Genomic DNA, 15,614 nt, shown 5'->3' with positions numbered 1-15,614 from the left:
ATGAGAGCTGGACTCTTCTAAATGTGTTCTGGGTCCCTTACATATTTGTTAAGATGTGGCCGGAACTGATAAGACTCTAGTCTCATTTGCTGCAACAATCTTCTTAGTGACTGCAAGCTTGTTAGAAATGTCTCCATCTTGTTCTCAGACTGATTTTATTTGAGTTTCGTAGAGCGCGTACAAATACCCAGAGGTGTCTTGCCGCTACGAGATAGAGACATACAGGACAGAGCTAGGAATTATTGAAAAGCCAGATTTTTAAATGCTTGTGGAAACTCCAGAGAGAGGGTGCTGACTTAATTTCCAAGGGAAGCCTGTTCCAGTTTTGAGTTGTACAGACCAAAAAGCTCCTACCTACCCAAGAGGAGAGCTTGTATGGAGACACCACCAAATTCATAGCTGTCTGGAGACATTTCCTGCCTCTCTACTCTACCGCTATGCCCTGTGGCAGAGAGGTGTTCAATGTACTTTATTCTGTTGTTTGGTTTCTTCTTTACTCCCACTGTATTGGTCAATTGTCCCTCGTAAAACCTGTGCCTCCTATAGTGCTCTCCAATCAACAAAAAGATGTTAGTTTGGTGACAGTTTATCTTCTTCACATGCAAGTCTTTGGAGAGCCACAGTACATAAATCTGTGCCTACTGCACTGTACATTGAGTGCCATTGCCTCTCCCAAGGTCCAGTGGTAGGATGCGGCACTGATTAAACACTGTGCCCTCCACTCATCAACTTTGCACTCCTTGCTCTCTTAGTTTTGCATCCTGGATCCTCAGCACAAAACGAATCAGAATTATAGATTGCAACTGACAGCTGTGACAGCATCCGCTAATCACTAGTTGTGTGGCAGGAGATGGGAGAGGGATCACTAGTGACTGGGAATGTACGCTAAAAGGTTCAAGATTTTTTCTGACTGCTCCATGTAGGATCCTTTGCATCTGATGCCCACTGATGGGCTTAGTCACAGATGCCACTGATGAGTTCCATGCATCCTCTAATTCTCTGCCTCATCCCTGAGGCCAAGATTGCAGTTGTAGGGCAGAGGTTTATTTTCCATCTTGGTGGTCAGCCTTTGATTTGGGGGTCTCTGTAAACTTGTGGGAAGGTGTGAAGTCCAAGGAGAAATTTGAGATAAGTTCTCATTAATTAATCACAGATGGTCAAAATGTTACAAAATTATTGTAATATTTTTCCAGTGACACAAGATAAAAAAGACATCAGGGACCTTGGATGAAGAGGGGAAGGGGAGAGGCGAATCCCTTTATTCTTAAATGACCCCACTGCTGTTGAAAGATTTTTTTATCCTGTTGTATAATGGATAGGAGGCCTCTTCAACAGAGTAATAATTTGGAGTTACTATTTCCCAGTGCTTTAAAGGAAAGCTTATTCTTGGGTTTTCATGCTAACTATCAAGATCGGGCATGTTTAGGGTGTCCCTGCCAAAACCGAATTGCAGTGGTATGCATGAATGTTTTGCGACTGAATTACGGTTGCAAAACATTCATTTTTTAACTGCACCGCAAGGGTAGTGATAATCATTCACAAATGAGAACGGGTCCCCATGGGACCCCTTACCCTTTGCCAAAACATTTGTAAGAGTAGGCAGTGGTCCAAGGGACCACTGCCTACTTCTAAAAAATTAAAGTTAAACGTTTCATTTAATTTTTTGAAACACATTCCATTTTCCAATTAAGAAAATGGGCTCCATTAAAAAAACAAAAGATTCTTTTAATTGAAAATCTATAACAGACATGGTGGTCTGCTGGCCTCAGCAGGCCACCACCCCTGTAATGGCTGCAATTGCTAATGGATCATAAATTGGGACCTTTCTCATTAATATTCATGAGGTAGGTCTAGTATGACCCCATTAGGAATTGCTATTACTAACTTGTACATATTTCTACATTAGGAATTGTGATTCACAAGGAATCGTAATTATTAACTCAAATTCCTTAAATTCTGTACATATGGCCCAAGTTCCTTCCATCTTGGACCAAAGCTCTGGAATGCCCCACACATTTTCCTTCAGATGGAATAGTTTTGTTTAATCTTTAAGAAAATAATTTTTATTTTATTTATTACACTTTAATTTAAAATGTGATTCAAAATTAAGTTAATATTGCTATAGCATATATTTTTTATCTTGCGCTGCATTTAAAATAAATATATACAATTGATTTACATTATTATTAAACATTAGAATATTTTTTTCTACTTTTTCAAAGTTTAATAAACTGTTTACATTTTCCCTATCCTTTTCCATAGGCAGATTGGAGGAGACCTCTACATACATGTGAAAAGTTCCTAGTAGCAACTTAGCTTCACCCCCTGTTTCAGGAGGTGGAGACATGTAAGACTACATTTTGAAGTAAATGGACACTCAGAAATGATAAATAGTGAAAAGTTGTAAATCTGTTACGAAATGTAAGAATACATTTACACTTGTAGATTTGTCATCTGTAAATGTACCTTTGTGAACAGGCTCCTAGATCTTTAATCAGTTGTGTGTGTTTGGTTGGTTTCGTGTAAAATCATTCAGGAGTATTAAAAACAATTAATATGGGCTATAGGCTTCAACGGGTTAATTTATGGCGGCCAGGCACTGCAGACAACCCAATCTGTGCATAGCCAAAAGCTGTGCACATCTGTGAATGGCACAGTGACTGGACAAATGCCATGTGCAGGAGTATTAGGAAACAAAAAAGATGTAGGCAGAATATCAAAAAAATAAATTAATTGAAAATGTTTTAAAGGTGCAGGTATGGTTTCTTCTTATAGTAAAACATTAATATATGTTTTGAAAATCTTTTGAAATTTACTAAAACAAACCTACGTTAAAGTAGAGTTATGATTATGAACAGTAATCTTAAAACCACTACAAACTGGTTAACTGAGAACCACCTCCTGCTAAACACCTCCAAAACAGAATTCATTTCTCCCCCGAAACATACTCCTAAAATAGACCTCTGGATAAACCAACTCACCGCCTTCAACTGCTCCCCCCGCATTATTGACTTGGCTAAATCTCTAGGAATCACCCTGGACAAGCATCTGAATGTGAAGACCCATATTAGCAACGTGTGCAAGGGAGCTAACCACCTTCCGAGAACACTCAGGAATCTCAAACCTTTCCTACCTCAAGCAGATTTCAAGCAATTGGTCCAAGCGCTTGTTTTGCCGAGGCATGACTATGGCAGTGCTACGCTATGTGGCCTCCCCAAATACACTTTGGCCCCCCTAAAGACCTCACTGAACGCAGCGGCCAGATTGATCACGGGCACCAAGCGAAATGCACACATCTCCCCGGTCTTAAAATCTCTAAACTGGCTGCCCTATGAAGCTAAAATTCAATTGAAGATTGCCTGCCTATCCCACAAAGCCCTCCACTTCAAAACCCCCAACTACCTTGCGCAAAAGCTAGAACTATCCAGAGGGGGGAAACCGTCTAGGAGTGCTAACTCCCTCCTCTTGAAACCTCAGATCTTCCGCAAAAAGAGAACATGCCAACGAGCCTTCTCTTGCTCTGCATCAAAAATTTGGAACTCTCTTCCACTGGAAATTCATAGAATCTCTTCCAAGGTTGCTTTCAAACTGGAAGCAAAAATATTCCTCATGAATAAGTTCTTACCTTAACATGATGGACGACTATCAGCTCTAATCGCATTGGAAATACTACAGTATTGGTTATTAATCCTGTTTATTACTATTGTATTTGCTCCCCTTATGTCATTATGTATCATCGACTAGCCCATTCTTCATTACCCCAGGTTTATAAAGGATCTATTATGTGTGCACTATATGATTCAATGCCTATTAGATTCCCCATTTGATTCTTGTTGTGATCTGTTACCTTCCTTTCCCTCAAATAGCAAAGCGCTCTGATATCCCTCGGGCTATATAAAACTTTATAAATAAATAAGTAAACCCTAACTTGCATTCTTGCCATACCAACTTTAATTCTCCTATCAAATGCAATACTCATGACCTCACACAAAATGTGACAGATCACATTACAAGTGACATAAATGATCTCACTGGTGACATGACGTTTCACCTTATCATTAACATTATTAATCATACAACAGTGGTGATAGTCACTGGTTAGTTATGGTTAGTTCAGTTTTCATTGAAAAGCTGTTTTTAGACAGCTTGTAACTTTGGCCTAGTTTGATGAATCTGCACAAAACTTAACAATGAAATAATGTAAGTCCCAAAATATTAGCTTGACGAGTTTCATGCAGATCCATCAAGTGGTAAAACCTAAAGATGCTCGGTCAAAAAACATGGATTTCAATGTTAACTCCCATACAAAAGTTCCTTTCCCATACAACAAAAACCACTGAACGGAATTACACCATATTTGGCATAAAACTAAAACCTTCCTCAGAGGTGCATGGTTTGATGTAATTTGTTTAGTAGTTTCGAAACCCTTGCTCTTGAAATAAAAAAGTGCAGTTTTTACATGGGGTTCCTGAACCCCAGGGTCGGGTTAATGAACATTAGGTGTGCCTATGGGTTTGTGAACAGGATGTAGAGTTTTAAAAAAAATATGTATTTTACTGAGCAGCATACATTGATTAAAATTAATTTACAAATAAAATTCCATCCCTCCAAGGGCTTTAGCGATAGTCAATCTCCAACATCAGCTTCTAAAATTCATTGATGCATATATGTTTAAAGTGGCCTCGTGCAATAATACAGAATTATTTATAATAAAACATCCAGTCATCCAGTTGATAAAATCTAGTTAGGCACTTTAAAAAAACAGAAAAGCCTACATTAAAGTGTAATTGGACATTTTCATTTATTACACCATCATAAAGTCTTAATGCAAATTTAAAGTGCACATCATTCATCATAATCAAAAACCCTCCAAATTGAGTAAAATCTGGTTAAGCTCTTATTTCGCAAAGCATATTGATACTCATACTTTCAATCCTAGTCATTTTATTAATCCATTGGTCCGTTGTGGGAGATACGGTTGACGACCAAACTTGTAGTATAAGTGAGCGTGCTACATCTATGGTAATAAAAATAAAACACTGACCTCCCCTAGTGAATGCTTTAGTCTGTCTCAAACCAAATAGGGCCAAGGTAGGGTCTGGCATGATGTGTGCGCCAATTATTTTACTTCATACAGTGCCCTTACAGCAAAAAGCTTTCATGGCGCTGATGCATAGAGGCAAGGAAGACCCAAAAGCTTAGCCATAAGCCTGTTTAAAGAGACAAGTTTTCAATAAAAAGAGAAGAGCCAAGATATGTATCACAATTTCAGATGATTCACCTAGAAAGTTCCCAAACAATATTATGTCGGGTTGTGCTTACCAACAAGCCAGGCCCAAGTTGTGAAATTTTCTGGGGTATGCTGCTGTGTTGTAGTACAAAGGAACCATGGACTGGTCCAATCTGATGTACAAATCAGGTAAGCAGACAACTTGCACATTGATTGAATGGAAGTGCTTCCGATTCCGGTTGACTTGTTCCCTGGAGTGTGGGGTCACTAAAGCAATACGTGTGCCATCAATTGCTCCAACCATATGTGGTAGTCGAACCAAAGCTTAGAAATCGCCCATCACATTTGCAAAATCCTCATGTCATAGAAACTGGATATAGCTGTTGATGTGTCGCATCCCTGACCAAAGAACTTCTTGTAGCACACCACTGAAAGTTGGTTGTGACGTTCCACATGCTACTGCCACAGTGTATTGAAATGATCAAAATGAAGTACCGCCATGAGTTTGACAATTGCCGTAATAGATGTGGGATTTGGGCTGTGAGGCAGAAGATCAGGATCCAGCTGATGACATAAATCCAGTATAGTTTGCATATTTAATCTGAACTTTTTGATAATATCCCTTTCTTCCAGGGTGGCAAGGTCTGGAAATGGGGGTCACACTTGAATCTGTCGTCTCCTCACTCTCCCAGGGTTCAAATGTCTGCATTGGAAAAAATATGAACATTTAAAAAAATTGCTAAATATTTTTATTATTATTAACACAAATGTCATGTTGTGCTAAAAATATATATGATTTTACAATATATTTTAACGTAACATTTGTTTTTGTCATTTTTACTTCACAAATGTCATTTTTTTAGCTGTCAATATTTTAATTATGAAAGAATGTGTAAATAATACATTTCTAATGAATTATTTCCACATTCTTTTTTTTCATCAGAATACCAGCAACGGAGGTGTAAACAACTTCACGCAACTATTGCATTTAGCCACAGTACACACTACACATAGGTTTTTTATTAAATACATGAGTGTCCTGCCAAATTTGAATATGTAAACACACTAGCCACCATTTTGAGTGGTGGTGACACACTTAACAGTCCCAAACACACTATTTGACCTTCTAAAATGGCAGCCGCCATCAGCACATTTGTAGTCGGATGTCCACGGTGGAAGTTGTCAGCGTAGTGGGTGTTGTACTGCACCATGGACACAGCCGTAGGCTAAGATGTGTGAAAGCAACATACGAAGGCCAATGGCTGTGTCCATCTCTATTGACGATCGCGTATGCTATATACATTACGCAGTGTTTAAAAAAAAACTCACTTGCCTCGTAATACTGAAGCCATAAAGGTCATCTCCACTTTTGCTGCTGTTTGTGACCTTTGGGAGTAACAATGCCAGGTCAAGCAGGTGACAGGGGGCCTGCCTACTCACCAGAGAACCTGAAGTTGCTCGCAAAGGAGGTCCTGTCCCTGTATAGACAGCTCCATGGCTCAACAGAGGAACGTGTACATGCTTGAAATGTATATGTGAATCTGTCTTACTGTTTTTTTCCCATTAACATAGGCTACAAGGTCCCTTTTGAGTTCCTGAGTGAAGTGTATTGATTGATGTGAAGTGTCATATATTTTGTTCCTTACATCGGACAATGATGTTGAGTATTCTGTATGCATTTTTTCAATATAAATAAAAAATAACATTAGTATGTGTTGTGAGTTTAAATCCATTGATTCTGTTTGGTGTATATATAGAGATATATCTATGTATGTGTTTGAATTACATATGAAATGTAGAAATCTCACATCATGTAAATTAGAAAACACAATACATTGTCTTTACAACAGTACATATATATGTTTTCTGTACAAACGGAATGAAAATAATGTTTGCTATGTGTATCGTCCCACAACTCACTCAGCCTAGATCAGGGGTCTCCAAACAGTTGATTGGGAGCTACCTGTAGCTCACAGGCTCCTTCAGAGTAGCACACAGCCCTAAGGGCAGTTATTAGATGGGCACAACGTTATTTTTTCATATAAAAGTTAAGGGAAGGCTGAGTTCATTTGACATCATGATCAGTCATAATCATGGGCCAGACTGTGGCTGAGTCACAGCGGCCAACAACTGAAGCACTGAGCTATATCTGTCATAAAAATATTTTCCTGTCAACACAAATTTGGAGGTGTGTGCAAAAATATGCCTCTGAATGCTTTTCAATGGATGACAATTGAAATGTAGAGTTACCTAACTCCTTGAGCTAAAACTTAAATTAATTTTACTCCCATTTCAAGGTGTTTCATTTCCACACTGCAGGTCCCTTACTACCAGTGGCCAGTATTCACTGTGCCATAAGTATTCATACACGATGCAGCCCTTTTTAACATGTGAGGAATTTAAAGTGCAGACAAATGTTTCATGATATGAAGTGTATGGTAGAATATTTGTCTACATTTTTAAATTCCCACAGTTCAAAAGGACATACATTTGTATGTTTGTCTCTTCCATGTAACAGTGCCTCATAAGGCAAAAATATGTCCTGTTCTACAGGTACATACCACACAGACTATGTCACCTGTACAATTATATCCCATTCATACGTACACATGTTCATACATCCCTAAAGAGGACGCTCTCACTGATACACATGGCAGCCCTTTCATAGTGCCCTTAGTCATAGTATGTAGTTCAAACCACAGTATATGGCTCTATGGACGTTAGGCATCAAGTCAATAAAGTTGGACCTGAGGGTGCACAATGCACAAGCTATTTAGCTTTCAGTAGTTCACAATGTTTTGCACTGATTTAAAGTAGCTAACATCACAGAAAATGTAGGAACCCCCTGGGCTAGATAATGTAACTGGCCTAGATTAGTGAGTTTAGCCAATGACAAGGGATAAGGGTAGTCAACAGGTCACTACAAAAGTGTGCATCAATATATTTGTTTTGGTCAGCATGTGAAAATACATATGTTGTACGGTAATTTATGAGTCATGCTTGTGATGGGTGTAGTAAAATTGTGCTACATCAATACAGACAAACAAAAAATAACAAAACTATTATTTTTTCTTTCATATTTTTTGTATCCATGCAGGTCAACATCCATCAGAAGTGGGATATCTCAAAGGTCATCTCCATGAAGGTGCAGGCCCTGGGGGTCTACAAGCGGAGCAACCTCCATTGCAGGAAGAGGTGGGAGGCCCTGCGATACTGAACCAGAAAGTCAGCCAAGGTCCTCCCAATGTGGGAAGCATGTGCGCCACACCCTACCCCCCTAATGGCACACTTTCCTGTGGTGGCCGATCCCTAGCTCGATAAGCAGTTGAGAGCCCAACAGCAGCAACAAGGGGGTGAGTTCTTATTCGAGTTTCACATGTTATATGACTAGTGTTTTGTTACAGCCAGGATTTTTCCCATCAACATTAAGGGTGACCGATGTCCAACACACAAGAAGAGTTCTTGAAGGTGTACGTTTTGCACAATGTGTATGATGATGTGTTTTCTCTATCAATTGTTGGAAAGGATACCAGCTGATTCCTGTTCACTACCAAAGAACTTTTCTTAGCAGACACATGGCTGCCTAAATTACACATATACATCAGGTTGCGTGAAGTCATGAGGGAAAGTTGTACCAAACAGGCCACTAGTCTTTGTTGTGTCATGTGTGATGTTCCTTCTCTGTTGTGGATGATATAGTGGTAGACCACTTACATGAGACATAGCATACTATGCATTTATGATACAGTGGATATTCCAAACTTCACATTGGAAAGTTTGGATTTTACACAAACAAGAGTGAGCATGTGTCCATTTTTGGATATTGTAAGTGCACAGGGAAGACATAGAGACTACATACTTGTCATTACGAGTTTCCTAGCCCCATGTTGGCTTCAATGTACCCTAAGATGTTTGCTACCAAACATCTTGTCTTAATAAATCCTCACTGATGCCAGTGTTGGAATTATCATTGAATGCACACAGAAGACCCTTATATAGTCCCTTGAATACCTACCAAACACTGGTGTGGTCTCTGACAAGTCTTAGCCAGTCTGCCACCTCCAAACATTTTTCTGACCCCATGGGGTGAGGGCCGGTGCTCTCAGAGACCAGGAACAAAGCCTGTTCTGGGTGGAGGTGCTTCACACCTCTCTCAGGACAGGATGGTCTTCCAAGGCGGGAAGCTTCAAAGGCAATGCCTCCTTTGAAATGTGACCCAAGTAGCTCCAGCTAGCGGAGGATGCCAAGCCCTCCTTTCCTGCTCCACATTTGGTGGGAGGACAGGTGGAAAAAGTAGATAAATTAGGAGGTGGGTCCGAATTCAGATAGCACCACCCCTTAGGTGGGGCAGGTGATGTGGAGTCCACTTTCTATTTCCTTCCATCTTGTTTTGAGGGTGAATTAACCAAGTAGGGTCAGGGTAGTGTCCCTTATCACAGGAATTGGTCACATAGAGGTTGTAGACACCCTAAAGGTAGGTAGCCAATTGGCTACTACCCTCTCCCCCTTTAACGCCCCTAAATTTAGTATTTAGGTGGCATCCCTGGAGCCTGAACTTAGATTCGACGGACACAGAGAAGAAATAGACAAAGAAGGGCTGCTGACCCGAGGACTGAAGCCCTGCGGCAGAAAATAGGTGCCAAACCCTGCCTGCTGCCTTAAGGACGTGACAATCGTGGTGTTGTGTCTTGTCCTGCAACTGTGAGGCCCCAAGAACCTCAGAGCTCCTCCAGCCTTCTACAGATCACAAATAACTCCCTTGGAGTGGAGGTACCGCACCCGTGCAGCCCTCAGGCACCAAACTGCAGAATCCAGTTTTACAGACTTGCTGCTTCCCGGCAACTCTGACGCAGCAACTGATTCAAAAGTGTTGGATGATCAGATCTGTCTTCCCATCAAGTGGAGACACCAGGACCTACCCGAGCTGTGCTGCACCAATACCCAGTGTACCGGAACCTCTGCAGCATTCACCAAGACGAAGAGTCCAGTCGGACTTCAACTGCCCTGGAAGTAAGCGCCCATTGAGAGATGCTGAGACCCCTGAGATCCACTTCATGAGTGGCCCAGCTGTCCTGAAATCACCTCTCCAACCTTCCTGCTCCTGACCACGAGGGCATCTTGATGCTCACCACCCGGCTGACCTATTTACTCTGCACCAAGCCCGCCCGGCCTGGGTACTGATGAACCAGCTGTGCTTCCATGGTCCTGAGGCCCTTGCGACCTGCCTCCTTGAGTGAGACCTCTCTGACTTACCTTTAAGTCTGCTTGTGCAGTGTGTTTTCAGGTGGCCCCCTTCTTCGTAACGCACCAGCTACCAACAACTTAGCACCCTGCCCCTGGCTGAATCCGGGATGCTCCTGAGAAACCACTGGTGAAATATTGGGCCTGGCCTGGCTACTTACTTAAATCCCAATGGTGAACCTTGAAATCCAACTGTATGATTTTATATGCATTTTTCTCTTTTCTCCCATTGATTTCTACGGTGCGTAATTGCACACAAAAGTAATTTATTTTGCGAAATTCAAAAATGAATTACCTAAAAAGTACTTACTGTAGAACGAGGTTCTTGGTCTGAAAAATTACATAAAAATCAGTGCTATTTGTATAAATTGGTCTTGGATTAATTCTTGAGTGTGTGTCTCATTTATTGCCTCTGTGAGTACGACAAATGCTTAACACTACCCTCTGATAAGAATAACTGCTTGGCCACCCTACCACTAGTAGAGCTTTAGTATTATCTGCTTTTTCCTCTGTATACCAATCTAGGTCTCACTTGACTCTCTGCACAGTGTACTTCATCTCAGTGCACTATATAGAGAGCCAGCATCCTACAATCCATTATGTTGATTTCACCAAGTTAGTCCTGGCAATAATTTTCCTTTGCAAATGTTTCATTCGTAGCAATGTTTCTGACTAAAACGTGAAGTACTTTTTTTTCTTTACCATGATGCATGTAATACAACAGCTTTTTTTAATGTCTACTTTGTTAAGATTATATGTGATGGTCATTTGAATTTAGGATCAGGCATTCATCACAGTAATGGCCACTTGCACCAACTAATTGATGTTTAAAATCTTTTTGCGCTGTGTTACTACAGGTCTGTTTGTTTCACCTTAATTACTAATCAGCATATATGCATTACACCTTATAAGGTATTGTGACTATTGTGCAGTACAGGAATGACACTAGACACAGGAAAATGTTGCATGGATGTATATGTTGAATACATTGATTTTACTGGTAATTTATAAGATAAAGGTGGTTCAGTGGCAAAATATCAAAAGTGAAAATATCGTCCTACAAAAATATTATTACAGAAATATCGATTTAAAAAATATTGTCATCCTATCTTTATAATGTAAATGACAAAACATAGGATAAAAATATCGTTCTCACTAATGTCATTGTCAAAAATATCGGGGCATATTATCAAGGGCAATAACGCCGCTTTATTTTTGTCACCCTATTAACAAGCTGTCGCTAACAGCTGTTAGCAACAGTTTACTGGCAATGGTGCCCGTTTTTTTGCCTCTTTACATGTTAGCGATATTTATCGCTAATGACATGCAAAGTAGGCGTTCCTCACTAAAAGTAAATGGAAACAGCCGCAAAGGCGAGTTCTCCCTATTAGCAATGCCCGCGTAGCGATAAAAAAAGTCACGCTAACCGCGATTATTGCCGTAAGCTAACGTCTGCAAAAATCCAGACTTAGCTATACATATAATGGGAGGTGGATTCTAGGGCTCAATCCACATCTCCCTATCATTAAGGTTTTCCCCATCGCTGCAGGAATATCGCTGTATTTTCAGCAATATTCCTGCATTTTGCCGCTATCGCTGGATTTTTTATCGTCTTGGAGATACGCGTAGATAATAACGCGCTATCTCGGCGATGTAATCCAGCGATAGCCGGCGATAAATAAACTAGCGCTAAGCGCGCTTAGCGATAATTGTCGCTGGCCGTTGATAATATGCCCCATCGTTTTTAAAAATATATATAATTATTAAACATTTAGGGGCATATTCACAAGAACGTGTAATAACTACCACAAGAGTAGTGTAACACAACTTCCAATATCGCAGCCCATCATGGGAAAATAACCCTGTGTCAACGTGGAATTTAGAACAAGGCGGTACCATGCGATAGTCCGCCGACACCGTGGACAATATCCGTGATACAACCACCACGATGGAGATAAAAACACAAACCACAACACCAAAAAACACGCAATGGGCCAAAGCACGATGAGGAATTCAGCGATAAGCAGCACCAGGCCTGCAACACACCTGGCAGGCTGAAAAAATCACCATAAAAGTAGAAAAAACACCCACACCCAAACTGACCTACACCCAAGCACCATGGAGGCAGCCGGAGCAGGTGCAGAGGGCTAGCGCAACCCCACAAGCACCTCGGATGACCAGCCAGGACATCGGGGACAGGGAAGGGCAAGGACAAGAAGACGAGGAAGACGAAGTTCAGTCCACATGCGAACAGGATCATAGTCACGGAGGTGATGGAACACCATCAACAACTCTTCATCACCTCCAACGTGTCATTGGGCACCAAAACTGGAATATGGCAGGACATCGTCAACAAGGTGAATGCCGTCGGAGAGCACAAGCGGACAATGGACGAGGTCAAGAGGCGATGGAATGACATCAAGCGGAAGACCAAGGAGAAACTCTCCGCCAACCAGAAGGCAGCAATGCAGACCGGAGATGGGGGCCCAGCGCCACAGCTGGAGCTGGATGACATGGAGGAGCTGGTGTCGACAGTCATCAGTGTGGATACTGTGGCCGGAGTCGGGGGACCGGACACTGCTCGACAGGACACAATACAATCGCAACAGGGTGAGTGACCACCAGGTACTGGGGGGATGGGTGGAGATGGCCACGAAGGCACACATGCACAATGAAGCAGGGCACAGTACACACCCACAATGACCCTGGCTCCTCGCACAGACCCACAGACTGTCACAATGTACAATGCCATGCTGTCAGAATGTCAACCTATACCATGCAGCTACATACATGTGGACACATTGTAATACACCATCTCCCCTTCACATTGCAGGGGCATCGTCAACACCTCCTGCAGAGCAGTCCCAGCCACTCTTCACTGATGATGAGGAGGACAACACCAGCATCGACGCACAAGCTCTCCTAGATATCATTGACCTCATCCGTGACTCACTTCCAGGATCAGGGCAGCCCAGCTGCATCGAGGAGACCCCACCCACCACCCAAACCACCCAGCAGGAGGCACCCACAGCCCGGCACCCTTCCAAGTCTCCCAGGAACAACAAATGCCCTTCCAACGCCGTGTGCTGGAGGGCCAGATGGAGACAGCTGAGCAGGTGCGGGTGGGGTTCGAACTCATGACTGTCAAACGTGGGTGTTTATGTCCGCCCCATGGTCTCCAACGAGCCCTGACTAACATCGCTGGAGTCATGACGTGAAGAGTAGAACATCTGTCCGCTCTGAGTGACTCCAGCTATACCAGCCGTGAGCTGGCACACATGCGGAGGCTCATGGAGGACATGGTGCGTATGGAGGCGGAAAGGAAGGCAGCCACCGCTGCACATCATCGGAATGTAGCTGGGATCTATCATGCCCTGCAGACCTCCGTCATTGCATTGCAGCCACAAGGCGTGAAGCTGATGAATGCTGCTGCCCCCACACCATCACCATACCCGTCCCCTGGTGTGTCAGTGCCTCACAGTGCGGCAGACATATCCACCCAGGCCTCTGATGTGTCAGTGGCACACAGTGCCGCAGCCGGGACTGCAACACCCACAGGGGGCACACATCCGGGGACAAGGACATGGATGGGTTTGTGATCAGGAGGCACTAGCATTAATTTCTGCCACCTGGCCTGTTTCTGCTCGGTGCCGGACATGGCCTCATGACCTTCCACTGACCCCCAAAACACTCCGATGCACTCACATTGGACAGCGACATGGACTGCCACATCCTCTTCGACGACCAATGACACGGCGGACACACTGCGGACTGTACCCTTCCTCTTCAGCAGTACATGTCATCCACGGAATGACTATGGCTGGCCCGCCACGGGCCCATATTGTGTAGTGTGCTCGGCATTGCCCTGTACCGCTCCTGCTGCAGAACTGCACGGGATGTGCAAATACACATCCAGTGACACACTGCTGTGTCATGTCTTACATCATTCAGGAATGGATGTGTGGATGAATGTGGGGACAGTGCCTTCCCTTGCATCAATGATGTTCATCCTGTGGGATGCGTCAGATGGTGCAACATTGCATTTTGTGTACCTGGTTCCTTGAACACTACAACAGGGACACACGCATCAGTCACTTCCATGTGCGGACATGGACTGGACCACGCCCGAGCCCACGAGTCATTGTGGCAAGGCCTGCGCTGGTCTGGTGTAAGACAGGCCAGACCACTCTGATTATGCACCAAGGGGTGGCCATCATTGCTACCCGTCACAGGCGTACTCGCTGATGGTGTGTAGGTCACTGGTCTAGTCGTCAGCATGTCACAGCCACTGCCTGAGGGCAGGTTTCCACACGCACACCACACCCATCCGGCACAGGCATCACTGGCCATGTGACTCCACCAACATAAGGGGCCAAAGACGTCACATTTCCCTCTTCCGGTGGTGACTGGATGACGGCCGCTCCACGATTCTCATTCATAAAGGGCCCATGAGGTGTTGCGCACAGGGTTGGTGGCATCTGAGGCCTGGCGCATGACACAGGCCTACCGACACGTGGCGCTGACTGGGGTTGCACACGGTTAGTGGCACCCGGGGCCTTGCGTCCGGCACGGGCCTGCCATCACGTAGCGCTGACTGGGATTGCACAGGGTTAGTGGCACTTGGAGCATTGCGGCTGGCACAGGCACCCCGCCACGGAACAGGGACTTTGGGTGCACTGAGTCAGTGGCACCTTAAGCTGCTGAGCGGGTGTGCAGCCTGCGATGATGCCCCGTCACGGCGGTGCGGACAGCTCAGGTTTAGTGTGCTCTGCTGGACCACAGTGTAGGCCAGAGCCAGCTGGCAGCGCGGGCCTACCGCTAAGTGGCGTTGCTTCCGGTATCACAGTGTTAGTGGCACCCATTGGGCTGAGCGGGTGTGAAGCCTGCAATGGTGCCTGGTGTACTGGTATGTCCTCTGCCATGGAGTAATCAAGACCCAGCACCAAACGTGAGACCTGTTGGCCTGCGGAACGTGACTGCATGGTGTGGAGGGTTTCATGTCCGTGGGCCCTGGGCTTGTGGCTTGTAGCGGCATGTGGTGGGACCTCCCGTCTACACGCCGGTGGCGGAAGGTGAGCAGTGAGGCCTGGGTGTGTATTGGTGTGCATGCTCCGATGGGTGGCGGGAGGGGCTGGGGTGGCTC

This window comes from Triturus cristatus, chromosome 2_1 (genome assembly GCF_964204655.1).
Source record: "Triturus cristatus chromosome 2_1, aTriCri1.1, whole genome shotgun sequence".
In the NCBI taxonomy this organism is placed as follows: Eukaryota; Metazoa; Chordata; class Amphibia; order Caudata; family Salamandridae; genus Triturus; species Triturus cristatus.
This window is presented reverse-complemented; position numbering follows the sequence as displayed.